The 6,959-nt window shown below is 42.0% G+C and overlaps 1 pseudogene; it reads left to right on the top strand.

The window, feature by feature from the left end:
- The first annotated feature begins 4,885 nt into the window (after positions 1 to 4,885).
- On the top strand, positions 4,886 to 5,048 carry LOC117095536 (annotated as a pseudogene).
- The last annotated feature ends 1,911 nt before the right edge of the window (positions 5,049 to 6,959 follow it).

Raw genomic sequence — 6,959 nt, forward strand, 5'->3', positions numbered from 1 at the left:
GAGCTTGCAGTGAGCTGAGATCCGGCCACTGCACTCCAGCCTGGGCGACAGAGCGAGACTCCGTCTCAAAAAAAAAAAAAAAAAGAAGCTCCTCTGACACTCACAACTGGGCCACACTGTTCTCCTGTTGGACATAAAGGAGCTCACAGAACACCAATATCAGACAAGGTCACTCTGATGCCATGATACAGTGGGACAAAAGCAAGGGCACTGTGTGTTAGGCCGTTCTTACATTGCTATAAAGGAATACCTGAGACTGGGTAATTTATCAAGAAAAGAGGCTTTATTTTGGCTCACAGTTCCACAGACTGTACAGGAAGTGTGCTGTTGGCATCTGCTTCTGGCGAGGGCCTCAGGGAGCTTACAATCACAGTAAAAGGTGAAGAGGGTGCCAGTGCATCACTAGGAGAGTGCGAGCAAAAGGAGATGCCACACATTTTTAAACAACCAGATATCACATGTACTGAGAGTGAGAATCACTCATTATTGGGAGGCCAGCACCAAGACATTCATGAGGGATCCACCCCCGTGACCCGAACACCTCCCACCAGCCCTGCCTCCAACATTTCAACATGAGATTTGGAGATTGGAGGGGACAAACACCCAAACAATATCACTGTGCAACCCACACATAGAAAGAGATTTCTCTCAGCTATGAGTGACTTCTGTTTCTTTACCAATTACATCATTAGCTTCGCTTCAGTCTGTCCTTTCTATAGATAAGGTTTATAGAGATTCCCCATGATAGAATTCCTCCATTTCCTGGTAACATTCAAGTCACAGCAAAGTCCCAAATCCTTGACCCTCCCTTGAATTACCCAATCAAAACCTCCATCCTGTTGTGGGTTCTTTCTCACCCTCCCCCTAAGAGCCCCTGCTGGTGGAGATGTGCTGGACAGCATAGAGAGGAGTCTCCAGGAGGAAGCCAGGCTGGGAGACAGGGCTCTGTCATCCCAGACCAGTAGTTAAGCACCTGCTCAGCTTTTTACCAAGCATACATCAGCCATCTACTGTGTGTAGGATGCTGAGCAGCTTAGGGTTAATGCTGAGGTGCAGACAAACCAATCCAAAGGCACGATCCCCACTTGGAGGGTTTTATGATCTAATCAGGGAAGAAAATATACACTTACGGGAAACAGCTCAGGTCAGTTTGAGCTCCTGGCCTGAGCCGTTGGCTGCGGCTCCTCTATCTTTTCACTAGGCTCTGTGAAGCCACAGACTGTTTGCACCTCTATCAAACTTAATGAAATATTTAAATTTACTTTTGTCTTGTTAAAAAAAAAAAAAAGGTACTACATACTGCTAATAAATATGTGTAAGAATCTCTTCTGGAAATATATTCTGGGTAATTTATGTGGTATAAAACACCTCTGATCAAGTTTAACATCATCAGTGATGTCATGTCGATAGTTTATACCTTGATGCAATGTGTCAAGAATGGCATTTCACTTCTGTGGTCTTCCTCTCAAAAACCCATAATGCAAGTCAAACCATAAAGGAAGCACAAACTATAAACAAGCCCAAATTGAGGCACATTTTAGAAAATACGTTGTCAATACTCCTAAAAAATGTCAAGGTCATGAAAAAGAAGGGAAGTCGGGGAAATGCCACAGCCAAGAAGTCTAAGGAGACATGATGACTAAATGTTATGCAGTATCCCAAATGGGATCCTGGGATAGAAAAAGCACATTAAGTTAAAAGTAATGAAACTGGAATTAAATGAGAGCTTTAGTTAATAATAATGTATCAGTATTGGATCATTAATTATGATGAATCTACCAAAGTAATGTAAAAGGCTAACAATAGAGGAAACTTGGTGTTGTGTATACAGAAAACAGGAACTCTCTATCCTATCTTTGCAACTTTCCTGTAAATCTAAAACTATAATAGAATTAAAAGTTTATTTGACTCACACCTGTAATCCAAGCACTTTGGGAGGCCGAGGCAAGTGGATCACTTGAGGCCAGGAGTTTGAGAACAGTCTGGGCAACATGATGAAACCCTGTCTCTACAAAAAAAATACAAAAATTAGCCAGGTGTGGTGGTGCATGCCTGTAGTCCCAGCTACCTGGGAGGCTGAGGCAGGAGGATCACTTGAGCCCAGGAGGCAGAGGTTATAGTGAGCCAAGATCACACCACTGCATTCCAGCGTGGGTGACAGAGTGAGACCCAGGCTCAAAAAGAAAAAAAGTTTATTATAATAAAATAGACAAGCTAGCAAACCTTTGAGTACTGTATGTCCTATGTGCTATTTCCCTGAAGGTAAATTCTGACCAGCTTAGTCCTTCCTATTATGTGTATAGCCATATAGCATTGGAGTGTGTGTGCACCACAGGTGAATGTGTGCGTGCGTATGTGTGTTTAAAGGGCCAGGTACTGTACTTTGATTTGTTTTTAAGTCAGCCAAGCTATAGTGATGGTTTTATGGGTATATACATATATCAAAATGTATCAAATTATACACCTTAAACCTACATAGTTTATTGTTTGTTTATTACATCTCAGTAAAGCTAAAAAAAAGAAACACTCCAAATTTTGATGCCAGAACAAGTACACAGGAGGGCCCAAACTCAATTACTTATGAAAAGACTTTGACCTCAGACTTTTTATTTAAAGGAAAACAAAACAAAAACCTTAAAAACTGTATCAGTCAGCTAGGGCTGCTATAACAAAATACCACAGAATGAGTAAATTGAACAACAGAAATTAATTTTCTCATAGTTCTGGAGGCTGGAAATCTATCATCAAGATGCCCGCAAATTCGTTTCCTGGTGAGCCTGCCCTTCCTGTCTTGTAGTCAGCCACCTTCTCTCTGTGTCCTCACGTGACCTTTCATCTAGTACACATGGAGGAAAGAGAGATCCCTGACTTCTCTTCTTCCAATAAGGAGATCAGACCTACTGGAGTAGGGCTCCATGTTCGTCACCTCATTTAGCCTTAATTGCCTCCTTAAATGCCCTAGCTCCAAAAATAGCCACATTGGCGATTAGGGCTTCAACATAGGACTTTGAGGAAGACCCAATTCAGTCCATAACATCCACTCTCTGGAGCGCTTAATCCATGTCCTCCTCACATGCAAAATACATTCACCCCATCTCAACAGCCCCAAGCAGTCTTAACCCATTCCAGCCTCAGCTCTGAATTCCAATATCTCATCTAAATATTACCTAAATCAGGTATGGGTGAGACTTGAGGTATGATTCATCTTGAGGCAAAATTCCTCTCTAGTTTTGAACCTGAGAAACTAGGCAAGTTATGTGTTTCCAAAATACAGTGGCAGGACAAGCACAGAATAGACACCCCCTTCCAAAAGGGAGAAGATGGGAAGGAGAAAGGAGTGACAGGTTCCCAAGGAAATCCAAAGCCTAGTAAGTCAAATTCCTCGAGATCATAAAGTTCAAGAATAAATCCCTTTGATTGGAAACTCTGCCTTCTGACCCACTGAGGCAGCAGCATCACTGCCATGTTGCCCCCTCAACTCTTTATAGAGGTCCTGCCCTTGAGGCCCTGGATGCATGCAGCCTGGCCTATAGAAGCCAAGAAGGGGCCCCACTCTGTGAAATCAAGGAGAAAATAGCCGTGCCTCCTCAGCCTGTGGTGGGAGTGGCAGACCTGATGATCTCTGAATCAACTTCAGGGTCATTCTGCTCTTTTCTTGAAGGATAAAGACAAATAGCTCTATTGTGCCATAATGTAGAATCCCAGAAGTCTGAAAGTCTTCCTTTGTTTTGTCCCATCTCCATTCTCCTTGGTCCAAACTGGCAGTGTCTCCTCTTGTATATGCCTATCTCTATTCCTGGTTTCTGCTGAGATGGCTGATTGACTCCATGGGTAATCTCCTGATGGACTGATTGTCAAGCCACACCCTTGGTGTTCACTCTGGAACATGCTTTCTCATTTTTTTGCAATATGGATAGGCTGAGAATTTTCCAAATCTTCAAGTTCTAGTTACTTTTTACTTAACAATTTCTTTAATTAATTTATCTCCTCTTATATGTCATTATAAATAATAAGGAGAATCCAGAATGCACCTTCAACACTTTGTTTATAAACTTCCTCAGCTAAATATTCAGTGTTGTCACTCATAAGCGGTACCTTCCACAAAAACTACAACACAATTCAGCTAAGATTTTTTGCCACTTTATAACAAAGATGGCCTTTCATCCAGTTTTCAACAGTGTGTTCCTTCTTTGCCTCTAAGAACTCACTAGAATCACCATTAACATTCATATTTCTGCCAATAGTTCCTTCAAGGCAATCTAGGCTTTTTCTAGCAGGCATCTCAAATCTCTTCCAACTTCTGCACATCACCCATCACCCAGTTCCAAAGCCAATCCACATGTTTAGGTACTTGTTACAGAAGCATCTCATTCCTTGGTACCAAAATCTGTATTAGTCAGGGTTCTCCAGAAAAATAGAACCCATCACAGTCAGCGTAGGGGGTGATTTATTAAAAAGTCTTAGTATCACTTCTCGGCCTTTTGCCTAGGAGTAAGTGTAGAATCTATTGCATTGATCTATTCTCACGCTGCTAATAAAGATGTACCTGAGAGTGGGTAATTTATAAAGGAAAGAGGTTTAATTGACTCACAGTTCCACATGGCTGCGGAGGCCTCACAATCGTAGTGGAAGGCAAAGGAGGAGCAAAGTCACGTTTTACATGGTGGCAGGCAAGCGAGATTGTGTAGGAACTCCCCTTTATAAAACCATAAAATCTCATGAAACTTAGCGAGTAAGTTTCATCTCGCTTTCATCTCGCTATCACAAGAACAGCACAGGAAAGACCTGCTCCCATGATTCAATTACCTCCCACCAGCTCCCTCTCACAACACGTGGGAATTATGGGAGCTACAATTCAAGATGAGATTTGGGTGCAGACACAGCCAAACCATATCATTATTCTTATCAGTTTAGTATCTGGTGTGTCCTCTATTTGAGCACAATAAATTAAATAAATTTTTGGAGAAGGGAGATAGAATGGGAGCTTGTTCTACCCACTCCATGCATTAACCTGGTATTGCAGTACCTCCAGGAATGGTGCAACTTCCTCCTGCCCCACAGGATTAAAAAAAAGAATTAGCCCACAGAACTGTAGAAGCTAGAAAGTTCCAAGATCTGCAGGGTGAGTCGAGAAGCTAGAGACCCAGAAGGGCTGATGATGTAGGTCCAGCCTGAGTTCAAGGACCTGAGAACCAGGAGAGCTGATGGCCAGCAAGGCTCAAAATTCAAGAAGAGCCAATATTTCAATCTGAATCTGAAGACAGGAAAAATTCCCTCTCACAAAGGGAAGGGTCAGTCTTTTTGTTCTATTCAGGCCACTAACTGATTGGATGAGGCCCATCCACATTAAGGAGGACAATCTGTTTTACTCAGTGTACCCACTTAAATGTTAATCTTGGGCTAGGTGTGGTGGCTCACGCCTGGTAATCCCAGCACTTTGGGAGGCCAAGGCAGGTCGATCATCTGAGGTCAGGAGTTCGAGACCAGCCTGGCCAACATGGTGAAACCCTGTCTCTACTAAAATACAAATATTAGCTGGGCATGGTGGTGGGTGCCTGTAATCTCAGCTACTTGGGAGGCTGAGGCAGGAGAATCGTTTGAACCCAGGAGGTGGAGGTTGCAGTGAGCCAAGATTACGCCATTGTACTCCAGCCTGGGCAACAAGAGTGAAACTCTATCTAAAAAAAAAAAAGGATTCTTCTCTCTGCCTATCACAATAGCCACCCAGTCACTTTTGCTGCTCCCTCATTTCCACTAACTCTTCTTCTCAGCCTTGCCAAGTTCTGTGACCCCTCGACTTGATTTCTTCCAGTGTGATTGCTGGTTTACTTCCATAGAATCACCAGAGTAGAGGTAAAAAGTGGCACATGGGCCCCTACTCCAGAAAGCTGAGTTTGAAATTCAAGGTCAACCAGTCCTTGTGTATGACTGAAATTTATAATCTCTTTTTGTGGTATTTTAATAAAGTTTTCAAAGCTTTATATTAAAAATTTAAGAGAAATCATGTTGTATTAGTCAGGGTTCTCCAGAGAGACAGAAACAATAGAATGGATGGATGGATGAATAGAGGATTGATCGATTAATTGATAAATAGATAAATACATACATACATAGATGAAGAGGCATTTATTAGGGTAATTGGCTTATATGATTATGGTGGCTGAGAAATCCTGCAACAGGCTGTCTGCAAGCTGGAAACCCAGGGATGCCAGTAGCATGGCTCAGTCCAAGTCCAAAGGACACAGAACCGGGGAAGCTGGGGGTGTAACTCTTAGTCTGAGGCCAAAGGCTTAATGACCTGAAGGAGGAGAACTGCTAGTTCAAGTTCCACAGTCCAAAGGCTGGAGTACCTGGAGTTCTGATGTCTGAGACCAAGAGAAGAGCGTGTCCCAGCTCTAGGAAAAGAGAGTAAATTTGCCTTTCTTTTGACTTTTTGGTGTATCCATGACCCTAGTCAACTGGATTGTGCAACCCACATTAAAAGGGATCTTCCCCATACAGTCCACAGACTAATGCACCAATCTCCTCTGGAAACACTGTCACATACACACCCAAAAACCATGCTTTACCGGCTATCTAGATATTCCTTAATTCAATCAAGTTGACACCTAAAGTTATCCATCATACAAGTAGGTAAAATAAGATGAGAGTCTGCCTTTATTCCCACTAAAATCCCAATAACCTCCTTGGAGTTAAGGGTCTGAGCTTCTAATTTTTTCTTCTATGCATTTCTAAACACATAGGGTCTCCTTCACACAAATGGAATCACTTGGAATTAACTAAGCACAAGAAAACTTTCCCATTGTGTTGTTTCTGTATTTCCCTTCTTCCTTAAAATGAATTTCGAAGATCTTAGAACTTTTCCTCTCCTAATTATTTGAAAATTATATATTTTATTTTTATTTATCTGATGTTACACTTACATTTTGACAATGATATTGATGCATTTTTTTCTATCA

Source organism: Trachypithecus francoisi, unplaced genomic scaffold (genome assembly GCF_009764315.1).
Source record: "Trachypithecus francoisi isolate TF-2019V2 unplaced genomic scaffold, Tfra_2.0 Lachesis_group13, whole genome shotgun sequence".
Lineage (NCBI taxonomy): Eukaryota > Metazoa > Chordata > Mammalia > Primates > Cercopithecidae > Trachypithecus > Trachypithecus francoisi.